This window comes from Myotis nattereri, assembly GCF_964212035.1.
Source record: "Myotis nattereri genome assembly, chromosome: 4".
Classification (NCBI taxonomy): Eukaryota; Metazoa; Chordata; class Mammalia; order Chiroptera; family Vespertilionidae; genus Myotis; species Myotis nattereri.
In genome coordinates, this window is record NC_138079.1 from 52,744,646 (window position 1) to 52,758,531 (window position 13,886).

The window sequence follows — 13,886 nt, forward strand, 5'->3', positions numbered from 1 at the left end:
CGTAGCTCAGTGGTTGAGCATCGATTTATGAACCAGGAGGTCACAGTTCGATTCCTGCTCAGGGCACATGCTTGGGTTGCAGGCTCGATCCCCAATCCCGGGCATGCACGATGCAGCTAATCACTGATTCTCTCTCCTCATTGATGTTTCTGTCTCTCTCTCTCTCTCCCTCTCCCTTCCTCTCTGAAATCAATTTTAAGATTCACTGGCAGAGGTCAGTAGTCAGGAAAGGCTTCAAAAAAATAACAAAGCTGAGTCTTAAATGAAAAGTTGCTACTTACCAGGAGCAAAGAGGAAAGATCATAATGGTAAGAAGGAAAATATAATGAAGATTAAAAAGTACCAAATAACAAATCATGGTAGGATGACTACAAGCTATTTAATCTAAGACCGACATATAAGGAGTATATATGATATTAAGTGGTAAGGGAGGGCTGCCAGAGGTAAGCCTAAAGCAGTACGCTATGGCTCAATAACAAAAGACCTTGTACACACACTAAAGAGAACACAAATCATCTAGTGGGGAATTTGGAAAAATTGAAATAGTCCAATCTTAATATAGAAATACTCAGAGCCTTTGTGAGGAAAAGAAAATTGTACAATAAAACTTTTTCTCAAATTACAGTGCCATGTTATTACCTCTTTTAATTTTATGGCCTCTTACAAAAAAACATATAGTACAGATAGTAAGGCTGGTTATAATCATGTAATGTCATGTACCTGTAGTAAAGGAACCCCTTCTTACAGTTAGGCCTTTCATCTGCCTTCAGTGAGCATCAGTCCTACCAGTCTGTGACCTTGGGATTTGTTTATACCCTGAAAGAAAGAAAATAAAAATGTAATAACAACAGCAACAACCCAAAAAAAGCAGAATACTAGCAAAGCAAGACTAGAAAAGAAAATTTACTTTGACAGCCTGACAAATAAATGACTCAATTGAAAACAACTAGAAAAAATGAGGATCAAAGCAACATTAGTAACTGTATCAAGTTATTTCTGTATACTCCCATATGTTTACATATATTCTTGAATATGTACATAATTCATGGTCAGATAAGATTGGGTCAAATCACAAAAGTACTTAGTAGAGTAAAATGAAGTTATGATTATTAAATATGCATTAAATGATATTGACCTGAACTACAGATTGCTAAGCATATACATGACTAACTCTTTTAAAATTAAACATATGTAGTCATCCACTATATCTCTGAATAGCAAGCATTAATGATGGCTACCAGTTGAAAGATCAAAATGGAAGAGAATTTTCAGATTGATAGTGAAATTTCCTGAAATCAGTAATATGTTTTAAAGTAAGTCTAGAACAGGTCATTCTGTTCAGCCAATATTCATCCAAACAAAAGTCATGAATTATATGTTAGTTAGCATGTGTTATATGGAAATAAGAATGAAGGTGAGAGAGAAGTTAATCAAACTACTTTTAGGTATATTCATAAACACCAAATTATTATTTCCATTCTTTTTCATTGTTAGGTTATTTCTGTGTGATCCTTATACTCAAGTAATAAAGCATTATGGTTTAATATCTCATAAAACAAAATTTAAACCAACCTATCACTTGATAAAACAGAAAACATAAAATAATACTAGCATGATCTTTCCTGTATAAAAATGACATTGACTCACCATCCGTAGAGATGAGTTTCAAGTTGTTTTTCCACAATGGAAATGGACTTGCTGATCGAGCCAGTTTCCTTGCCAAAGTTCCCTGGTGAACGAAAGCTTTTATCTGCAGGATGAGTGTTAGTTACCAGTAGTTACAGAAAACAACTAAATTAAATAATTAACATAGAAATTAAACTTTTGCCTTGATCCCAAGCCACTATGTTCTGATGGCCTACAAATAAAGCCACAGAAATATATAAACACTGTATAATACTTACATACAAAGTTGCACATGCATTTCCTTAGACACATTCACTGTATTCTATATTTACTGAACTAAAAATACAATCAGAGCCTGACCTCTATCCCTAAATAAAAATCTTCTGAGGTGTCTTAGATAAAAGAGATTGCTTCTGACATGTAAAATCAGAAGTATATAATGAAAATGCTCCAAACATGAAAGCATGTCAATTTTACATTCCTCATCACAAGTAGCAATAACTGAGGAAATTACAGAATATTTTTGTTAATGTTAGCGATATTCTCAATAGCATTAAGTGTAATATGACTACAGGTAAAACTACTTTGACATTTCCAGAATTCTCAAAAATATGTCAACTTGTTATGAAGAAAAATATTTTTGTTACTAGCTACAGTGTTCATTCATACTAATACATGCAAAGGTTTTGTAATTAAATATTTCTGATATGAAATTTTATCAGTTGCCTGCTCAATCTCCATATGAGTTGAAGAGCTGGTTAAACATTACGCAAAGACGTAGTTTTTAAGTATAAGTAAAAATAATGTTATGTGTTTCTTTATTATCTAAGAAAATAAAAGATTAGATTAACATCTGTTAAAGATCAATGAGAAAGAGTTAACAACTAGGCATAATTCAACAAACTCACAATGCTAACTATCTATAAGCAAGGCACTCACTACATGGGGGTTCTGTGAACAGGTGGTACACAATCTCAAAGAAATCACAATATTAGTATTATTAAAACATTCCATCTTCAGTTCTATATACTTGTTTGCAATAACAAACAGCTAAATTCTAACCCAGATCCTCCGCCAAAACAAAGGATGAGGTGGAAAAGCATGGCAACATACCAGCTCATTGCAGCTACCACAGGGATGAGGCCCTGGGGCTCCTCTTGCAAGTGAAGATAAGGAAATTTCAATAGAGATGTTGAGAACATCTGCTACAACCTGTAATGTAGGTCTACTGTCACCTGTAGACAAATAAACTTTGTTAATGTTAAGGCACTAAAAGTATTTCCAATCACAATTCCATTCTAATGAATCATTCTCTTTAACAACTCTGTGTTACATTCATTACCATCATCCCACTCCAACTAACTGAAATTGAGTCATTCACTGAACTGCAAACCCTACAGTTCCTCTTCATTTAGTTTCCCATTTCCACAATGCCCAGCTATGCACCTTACAAATTGTAAATTTTTAATAAATGTTTGATAAATTGAAGTTAACTAGTCATCTTACTCCCTCACCTGTTACCCCCCCCCCCCAATAATCACTTATTCTAGCTATAGCCACCATTCCCGATGAAAAGACAGGATTATTAGTCATTCTGTAAACATTTTTGCTTGAACACCTATGGGGTACCCTGTTAAGTACAATGAATACTAGTGTAAGTAACAGCTGATTCCTGTCCTTAAATAACTCAATCTAGTAAGAAAGATAAAGATGGAAATTAGCCATTATAATATCCTGTAATCAGTTTATAACAAGTTTTGTAGAAAGTGCTACAGATACTAAAAGGAAGTGAAAACTGGCTTAGAATAAAAGCTTTAGAAAGGAAATGACATGTGAGATGATTACTAAAGAATGAGTAGCTCCTGGACGGAGGGAGAAATACAGAAAGGGCACTCTCAGTGGAGAGAAGAGATGAACAATTATAGAGCTGCAAAAGGGCACATGATATTCTGAGAACTTCAAGAGACTTTTGGGAAAGTAGCAGATGAGAAGAAAAAGACACGAGAAATATTACAGAAATGCCTTATTATGCTAAAAAGCTGGACCTCTGTCCTGACTGAAGGAGGTAAGCCAGGAGAATGACGTGATCATTGAAAAGATGTTGAAAGCAATGGGGAAGATGGGAGGAGGGACAAGACTGAAGGCAAAGGACCAAAGCAGACAAGACAAAGCAGGTATGACCTAATGGCTTATGTAATTACGGTGACCCAATTCATCACTAATGACCATTAGGTCTGTTACCCCATATATCTCAAATTTAGATTTAGATTTAGAGAATACAGACTCTAATGTATTTTCGAAAACTGTTTATGTGATACGATCTCAATGAAAAATCATGGCAAGAATTACAAAGAAATTACATCAAGATGCCAAAATGTTAATAATGACTAGTTCTGGGTAGTGGGCCTACAGGTCATGTTTTTCTTCTTGTTACTGATATATTTCAAATTTTCTACATGATAATATGTAAAATATATCCTAGGGCAATTGCTTGAAACTTAGCTAAAACTGGCATTAACCCTAAAGGGCCGGAGCCAGGATTCCTTGACAACATAATTGGCCCCGAAACCTCCCTTTAGCACCAAGCCCATCTATATATAAAAAAAGTCCAGTGACTGAACAGAAAAACTACCAGAATGACCAGTCGACCAGTCGCTATGACGCACACTGACCACCAGGGGGCAGACGCTCAATGCAGGAGCTGCCCCCTGATGGTCAGTGCGCTCCCACAGTGGGAGCAGCCACTCAGCTGACCAGGATGAGCAGCACTCCCATAGCGTGCCGATCCCCACAGGCCACGCTCCCCATCGGTGCATGAATCCCATGCACCAGGCCTTTAGTTATACATAAAATGCTCATTCCTACATTAGGATCTAAACTCATGTCCTTTTTGTTTCTTCTGCAACATCTGCTTGCCCTGAATGCCTACCTATATCCCAATTTGATCATACCACCAGCTATACCCATCTTGTACATACAATACCAATAGCTCATTATATGCCCCACACATCATGATATGCAATCACCTTTTATTGAAAGCCTTTTTGAACAGTTCTCCAATTTGTTCTTCCAACAAGATTTTACAAGAATACTAGTGCAAAATCAGTCCTATTCTAGAACAAATATTCACACATGAGTCAGCTATAAATATACTAGTGGTCTGGTGCATGAATTCATGCACATTAAAAGGAAATTAATTAGAAGAAATATTTTAATATTGCTATTCACCCTTTCTCTATAATAGAAGTGTCAACCAAATTCACAATCGACAATGACAGATGGAAACATATACGTGCGATTGGCGCCAACAAGAGTTTTATATGTATTGCGCATGCGTGAGTCAACTTAGCCTTTTATAGATATAGAATAAACTTACTTAATCAGACCTGCTTTCTGACTTAGCTAAACTTTTTCCAGCCCAGTGAAGCACACCAACTTCTTTCAGGTAATTGACAGCAACACAGCAGTAAATATCAACACAAAGCAGATTATTATTGTAGATCACGCAGGGAGAACAAAGGTTAAAATATTTAACTGCAGCAGTGTTTGACTATACTCTGCACAGTGAGAAAACCTGCCGTCATTTTCAAGGTCCACCATTTCTTACTTCTTTTCAGTTGGGTGAAGTTTCTAAGCTTTCTAAATCTGTTTTCTAGCTAATGAGAAGAAAATAGGATTTCACCAAGTCTCCTATCTACCTACTCCAGGACTTCTGTGAGGATCAAATGAGGTGAGGCATGGGCAAACGCTTCACAAACATTTGGTTAAAGTGTAAAATGTTTGCATCTGGCTATAAAGCAAGTTGTGTTCCTGGGCTGAAGAAACTCCAAGGAGGCTAGACACTAGAGAGAGGAAGCCGGGCGTTGCTACATGACATCATTACCCAAAGCCCACAGCAACTGTCTCTGGGCTGGCCATGGGGTCTCGGCAGCATCAGCTGCGATTTGGTGGGGTGTCGCTCGCTCTGGGATAGTGGCAGGGCCTGTTTCCCACTTGGGGGAAGTCAAGCATTGCTTTATCGGCCAGGTCCACACTGCTGCTTCTTGTAAATGGCAAGTGTGCGTCATGGCAGCTCCTGTGTTGAGCATCTGCCCCATGGTGGTCAATATGCATCATAGCAACCAGTCAGACAGTGGGAAGGACACTTAGCATATTAGTCTTTTATTATATAGACTAGAGGCCTGGTACACGAAATTCATGCACTTAGGGGGGGGGTCCCTCAGCCCAGCCTGAGCCTTCTTGCAGTCTGGGAGCCCTCAAGGAATGTCTGGCAGAGTGGTGCTCCCCCTGTGGGAGCGCATTGATCACCAGGAGGCAGCTGCTGCATTGAGCATCTGCCCCCTGGTAGTTAGTGTGTGTCATAGTGACTGGTCGTTCCGCCATTTGGTCTATTTGCATATTAGCCTTTTTTTATATAGGATGTGCATATAATTATACTGCTGATTTGATAAACTGCAAATTATGTAAATAACCACTACGAAAGTGTTTCCAAATCTATTGTCTTAGAAAAAAATTGCCTACTGCTATGGGTTGAATTGGGTCCCCCCCAAAAAGATGTTGAAATCCTAACTCTCAGTACCTGCAAATGAGACCTTGTTTAAAAATAGGATCTTGCCGAAACCGGTTTGGCTCAGTGGATAGAGCGTCAGCCTGCGGACTGAAAGGTCCCAGGTTCGATTCCGGTCAAGGGCATGTACCTGGGTTGCGGGCACATCCCCAGTAGGAGATGTGCAGGAGGCAGCTGATCGATGTTTCTCTCTCATCGATGTTTCTAACTCTCTATCTCCCTCCCTTCCTCTCTGTAAAAAAATCAATAAAATATATTTAAAAAAAAAATAGGATCTTTGCAAATGATCAAGATAAGATAAGGTCATTAGAGTGGGCTCTAATCCAATATGACCAGTATCCTTATGAATAGGGAAAATTTGAACAGAGAGGACACCATATGAAAAGGAAGGCAGGGATTAGGGTGATTTACATCTACAAGCCAAGGAACACCAAAAATTGCCAGCAAATCACCACCAGCTAGGAGAGAGGCATGAAATGGATCCTCTCCCTCACAGCCCTCAGAAGGAACCAACCCTGCCAACACCATGATTTTGTACTTTTAGTCTCCAGAACTGGGAGATAATAAATGTCTGTTGCTCAAGCTACCCCATATTTGCTACTTTGTTACAGCAGCTCTAGCAAAATAATATACCTACTAAGGGAAACCATGATTTTTTCCCTGAAAGCCACTAAAGACAAAACCATTTTGAAGAAAGATTTCAAATCAGAAATAATAAAATTCCTTGCTATTAAGTTTTCAATCTGGTAGCAAAAGTGCTATTTAATAGCTAAACCAACCTACTGCAAAAAAAAAAAAAAAAAAAAAAAGCACCTCTCAGATATGAGTCATCCTTCATCCTCTAGTACCTTTTATACATACAGCATCACATAAACTCTGGAGAATATCATTACCCTATAAATACCAGAACATGAGAATAACATGAAATTACATAGATGTCCCTTTGTTTTGTAAGAGTGTTGTTCTATGGAATTGTATGTACCTGTGAGAATCTAATTAACCTATAATAAAATCATAAGGTAGCATAATGAGTTACTTGATAAGGAGCAATCAAATCAACATGGATCAGGAACGGGCTCTGGAGTGACATACTTCAATTTGAACTCCTGCTCTGTTACTCATCAGCCATGTGATCTATGCAAAAAACTTAACCATGTTTGGACTTCAAATTCTTCATCAGTATAATGGAAAATTTATATTTTACATGAATAGATCAAATAATATATGAGATGTGCTTAATATATAATGATGATAATGGGGTTTTAATAGTTTTATAAAAAGTAACAGTCACCCAAAAAAGAAAGAAAGAAAAAATAAAATTCATAAATTAAGGGTTTACTTTTTTCCTTTATTTGGAATTTATTGGGGTGACACTGGTTAACAAAATTATATACTTTGCTAGAGTAGGACAATAATTAGGCAAGCTTATATGAAAATAAAAGTATTGCCTTTGGCTACTTCCTTACTATAAAATGTAGGACCTTCAAAATCTTTCAACCATTTGCTAAAACTCAAAACACATTTAAACTTATTAATATTGGAACTGAAATACAAGTAGGATATTGGTGACTTTGAGCTCTATCATAGACATCAGTTGTAATGTGGCTTTCAAAGTTCTTATAATAACACTCCTTTATTTCCTCATATCACTAAGCTCTAGCCAGTCCAAAAAAACTACAACTTAGACTGATATCAGACTGACATAATCCACTGTAACCTTATACCAGGTATTACTGCTGTCGTTTTTGCCTCTTTTTAAATATAAAACTTGTTAAATTAAAATATACACCTCAAAAATGTAACTAGTTGAAAAGGGACTTATTTTGGAATTTATATACTCATTTTGAGAAATGTGTAAATAATGCAAAACCCAGTTGATCACCAAAATTCAAAAGGACCTTGTTATATCTTATAAGCATTCTACACAAAATACAAATTATATTTCCACTGCTAATCATAATAGTACTTATAAACTAAAATTTATATCTACACCTACACATTAAATAGAAGAAACTAAATAATTAAGTCCAAAAAGACTGCAAATATTATAAAGAGAATGGTAATATTTTTGTTAACCTTTTTATATAAAGGTTATCTTTCTACATTGGTCAAATCTGTTGGAAAATATATCAATAATCCAATACTTGTGAGAAAGCCAAACAGTATTCATTCTTAGCATCTTTTACACTTTGATGAACTATAAATACATATTGAATGCTATATTAAATTCAGTAATATTAGCATCAAAGTAATGTGGGGTCAAGACCAATCATAGGTGTTTTTCTAAATATTTATGAAAATATGTTTTGCCTTCATACTTTGTATAATTCCTAACTTAAACTCATATAGATTTTGTTAGTTGAGATGTAAAAAAGAATGAACCTCCTTCTTGCTAAATAAGCAACATAAAGTCCACTTTTCCAAAAACATTGTTACACAAGTATTTTATTTTTTACTTTTTGCAGAGAAATAATTAGGTTGGCATACTCAAGTTAAACAAAATTACTTATAGTATGAAGAAAAATTCTTAGGCCTTATATTTTTTAAAAACTGACTTGAAGTTAGCAACGGCCATATTCTATTTATTCAAGATACTCTATTAAGAATACAATATCATTTTGATTGACACCAAATTATAATTCTAAGATTTTTTTCAAAAAGTGAAGAATAGAAAAAAACTAAATATATTTTCTTTTTTCTTAAAATACTAATATTAATAAATATTAATAAATAACACAAATACATTACATTAAGAAAACATAATCTATTAAATTATTGGCAAAAAGACCATACTGATTATTATACCCCTGAAGGCAGGGATTTTGCCTTTATCTACCTCATATACCTTAAACATGACAAGAACTCAATAAAGTGTAATTTTCTATATCTCAAAAACAATAAGCACAACAGTAACATAATTATCCTAAGAATTATGGGAAATAATCCTAGTGAGCAGGCAAATCTAACATTAATAGAAGAAAATTCTATGTCTCTTACCATAGACAAATTCTGAAGTCACAGCTAAAAATTATGCATTGGTTGTGTCAACAGAAAATATACAACCAATGCCAGTTTTGAAATAATCTCAATTTGATCTAAAGTGAAGTCATTAAGAACTGAGTAGAAAAAGTGAAGATATTAAGAAACTATAATCCTACTATTCTAAATGGCAAAAAAATAAATAACCTTTTACCATGTTCTGTTATTTCTGTAAACACCACATAACTTTTCCACAGAGAGCAATTTTCACTAAGAGAGTAAGGTAACACATGTGGATTGTATATGGACTATCCATTCTCATGTCTCACTGGGGTCATTCTGGTTTTGCATTGCTGATTTGGTGGTTAAGATTCCATATTCTCGCCACCATCAGGCAGATTCATATTGTGATCAGGAAGAAAACAGGTTAGCCAGGGGCTTGCTTCCTGTACCCACACCTTTTCTCATGAATTTCATAAACGTGCTAGAGCAACATGGGGACATTTAACCAGTGCAAACAATTCCTTACATTACATATTACAGATGTTCACCAGAATTTTCAACTAGACAAGAATTACCTTGTGAAATCTTTACACACACACACACACACACACACACAGACACACACACCTTTCCTCCAGATAAAAAATGCTATAGAAACGAAAGAAATCATATTGATCTAAGCAAATAAACCAATAATTTAGGCTAAATAAAAGGGATATCTGATTATGTTGGATCTCTCCTCCCCAACCTAATATGCTAGGGAAATGTTCTTACTAGAAGCTGCTGAACACATAAGATAATTGACCTAAACTACTCAGAAAAAAATGTTATGTGGTTTGCTTGTTAAAACGCAACCACCCTGGAAATATTTATAGCATTGGCAAAGCCCCTATTAGTAGCTTCATCTGCCCTAAAGAAAAATGATTCTATTATTACAAGTTTCCAAGTATGTATTTATAGAAGGAAGCAAATAATTTATTAAACCAACTTTTTGGTCTTGAAGCAACAGATTTTGGAAAAGGTGGTTTTACAATAAGATACATAACTCCACATCTAGTTATAATGCTATTTTTTTCATAGAAGAGGCATGATACTGTGTGAATATTATGAGTCAAGCCTACTCATCTCAACTAAGAATGAATTAAATTTATTAGAGTGAAAACCTGAGAGAAAACGTACATGCATGTAATTCTAAATTGCCAGTTTTAGAATGGGGTTTTTCTCCAAAGGGATTTTAAAATGTGTTTCCACGTTATTCTATTTGTGCTGCTTTCACTTTAGCACTTGGTAAGTTGGTTGCTAAACAGAAACAAAAAGCAAACTTATTTTCAAATAGAAAGTGGCTTGTGATTTGACCATAGAATAAGCTATATTTTTTAAAAAATCTGTCAAAGCCCTAGCTGGTTTGGCTCAGTAGATAGAGTGTCAGCCTGCTGACTAAAGGATACAGGGTTTGATTCCTGTCAAAGGCACATGCCCAGGTTGCAGGCTCGATCTCCAGTAGGGGGCGTGCAGGAGTCAGCCAATCAATAATGCTCTCTCATCATTGATGTTTCTAACTTTCTCTCCCTCTCCCTTCCTCTCTGAAATCAATAAAAACATATAAAATAATAAAAATATGAAAGACCTGTCAAAGTCCTGACTGCCAAAATATAGTGAAATTGAGATACATGTACACATAAGGAGACACTTGCATTTTCCTGGTCCAGTTACCACACAGAGATCAGAAAATTAATTGTAAAGTAAGGTGCCTATCGAAAGCCTCATCATACCCAAACTATTATTCTTTCCAGAAAAGTCCAGAAGGGAACCACAGGCTCTGCAGGACACACAGTGTTCTTTGATAAGTAACTTCCAGGCTGATATGGCTGCAATATTTTTACCCACAGAAAAGGTATTCTAAGAGGAAAACTTCCCTGCATGCACAATCCCAAAATCACACAAGCCTGCGGATAGTCCAGAGCAGTGGTCAGTCAGCTAGTACCCAAAAGCTGACAATGTGAACTAAAGAAAAGAGTGCTTGAATGGAAGTCGGGAGAACTAAGTTTTACCAGTATAACCAGCTCTGGGATTTACTATTCTGTTTCGGGCAAGTTAGTTAACTTCTCTGGGCCTCTGTCTTATGTTTGTTTTGTTTTATTTTGTTTCATATGGAAAACAAGCGGTAATCAAAAAACCTTTTGCAATTATGGCCAGGAGGCCATCAGAAAACATGTAGACCTATCCCCGACTTCACAGATGAGGACAATAAAGCAGAGGAACATACCCAGGCATTTAAAAGGACAGTTCACTTATGTCAAAATTCTAGACCATGTAAAAAAAGGTACTTATAAGGCAAAAAGGATTAAAATCATCAAATTTAAGATGATTATCATCTTTTCAGGAGGAGCTTCAGTTGTACTGGTAACATTTCATTTCTCAAACTGAGTTTGGAGTACATGGAGTTACATGTATGATTTTTTTATTTTTTGTTTGAAATAGTTTCTAATCATTTTTTTTAAGTAACCACCAAAACATCTTTAACCAAAACATTTCTCTGAAAATTTAAAGGTCAATGGAAATAGTATGTGGTTTCAAACATTCTCCTGCTGAATTTGAAAGGTAAATATCACTGTGTCCCCCTAATATAAGAAACAAAAGTGAAATCGGCTATAAATAAATACACACACACACAATCTTCCAGCTTAGTAAAATATAAACAGTACATAAGTGGCACAAAACACGAAATAAACTGTATTATTAGTATCATTATTGCCCATTTAAGGATATTGAGAGAGGCCCTGGCAAGGTAGTTCAGTTGGTTAGAGTGTCGCCCTGATACCCCAAGGTTGTGGGTTTGATCCCGGATCAGGGTACATACAAGGATCAACCAACAAGTGCATAAATAAGTGGGACAATGAGTTGATGTTTCTCTTTTCTCTCTCTCCCACTCAAATCAATAATTTCAAAATGTTAAAAACATATATATTGAGAGAAACAATAATAATTTGTACTCCAAACATGCCTAAGATAAATATATTCAAGAGTCACATCTGAGAGCATCGTACTCCATCATCAGGTTGTTTGTTTGTTTGTTTGTTTTTACTGAGACAAAAAATAAACTGCAATGATTTACCTAAAGTAAGCAAACACTTTTCCAAACCTCTACACGAAACTACCTGTAAAACTAAGTGTCTCTAAAATCTCTGAAATTTTCCAACAAGAAAGTATAGGTCATTCAGCAAAATATATTTACTGTATACTACCATAATAGCTATTTAATTGTTATCATTATGATGCAGATATATAATGGAAACAGATGTTCCTTTTTCCTTTCAGCAAAGCACAGGAAAAGCTCAAACTTGCTGATACTGCATGGACTACTACCATAGCACAATAAAGGAAAAAAGACATTAGCACATGACAATATTAGTTTTTACTACACAACTAATTGCATAAAAAGTATAACTTGAGATCATTAAATCAATATAATTTTCAGCACTACAGAAGGGAAACAAGTAGATTTGTATAACCAGCCTATTTCACATCTGCAGTTGGGAAAATACTTCTGAGAAATTAAGTATATGCAAAATACTACCACTACTTTCAGAACACAAGGAAAAGATTGTTGTTCTGTTTTATTTGCTCATGTAACATGAATTGGAACGCTGCCTCTACAGAGGAATTTTTTTAAACAGTGCCGGTACAGAGTGAAAGAACCTTTCTAGAAAACAATTTGGCAATCAATATTAAAAACCTTAAAATACAGTCTATACCCTCAGTCCAAGTAATTTCTATTCTAATAATATATCATAAGAAAATAACCACAGGGATGATTAAAGATTCATTTAAAATGTTATTCATCATAACTTTATTTATAATGGAAAATTAAAATCTAACTCTCCAGTGGTAGAATGACAATTAATTAAATTATATATGTTAAAACATTATACAGTTAATATAAATGACTTTAATAATAATTTTAATTATATACAAAAAATTTTATTCTACTATACAAACTGAAAAAAGCAGAATATGAAGTGATGTCTACATATTTTTATAAATATATTATATATAAAAACATAGTGTTTGGAGGAAAAGGCTTAGAGAAAATACACAAAATGTCATTTTTAACTTGTGAAAATTCTCTATTATGAGCAGATACTACTTTTTAATTAGAAAAGTGATTTTTTCTTTAAACAATTAAACAATTCTATTTCTATGCTCTAATACTCTCTGTCCTTGTCCAAAGTTACTGAAGATTCTTTGGGTCAAATAATTCTATAAATATTTTAGGTAAATTGATTTAAGTTACATTGATATGTTATTTGATCCTAAAATCTGGCATAGAAAGAAAAGTATTTGTCAATTACATAGACAACACATTTTTTTATCCTGAGTTAAACAGAATCTTTACAAAATAGAGAAAAATTTTATAGGATAAACATTATAAATGTTTACTTAAGAGCTATTAACATAATGTGTTTTCAGTCACCATGTCAAGGAAATTTTTCAATTAAAAATATTTCTAAAGCAAATAGAGTACCCTATTAATTGCTCTCCCAGTTTGCCAATAAAAAGTTTGACACAGCTTTTGTAGGACTCCTAGTTTCATGATTGTATTTTTAAGAGAAGAAGCTGATTTGTCTTAGGCTATTACTGTCTACTACTTCTAGAAGTCTTAAGGAAAGGTGGGAAGCAGCAAATTCTGGCAATCTGCCTAAAGAGAAAT

General features: G+C 34.7%; 1 long non-coding RNA gene across 4 annotated transcripts in view; it reads right to left on the reverse strand.

The window, feature by feature from the left end:
* LOC308517530 overlaps positions 1 to 13,886 on the reverse strand; it is a 594,900-nt gene that overhangs the window by 567,773 nt on the left and 13,241 nt on the right. For all 4 annotated transcript variants that reach the window (XR_013995843.1, XR_013995844.1, XR_013995845.1 and 1 more), the window contains 3 exons: positions 2,740 to 2,861; positions 1,648 to 1,750; positions 721 to 816 (listed from right to left, as the gene is read on the reverse strand). This is a non-coding gene — a long non-coding RNA (uncharacterized lncRNA). The remainder of the gene's footprint in view (positions 1 to 720; positions 817 to 1,647; positions 1,751 to 2,739; positions 2,862 to 13,886) is intronic.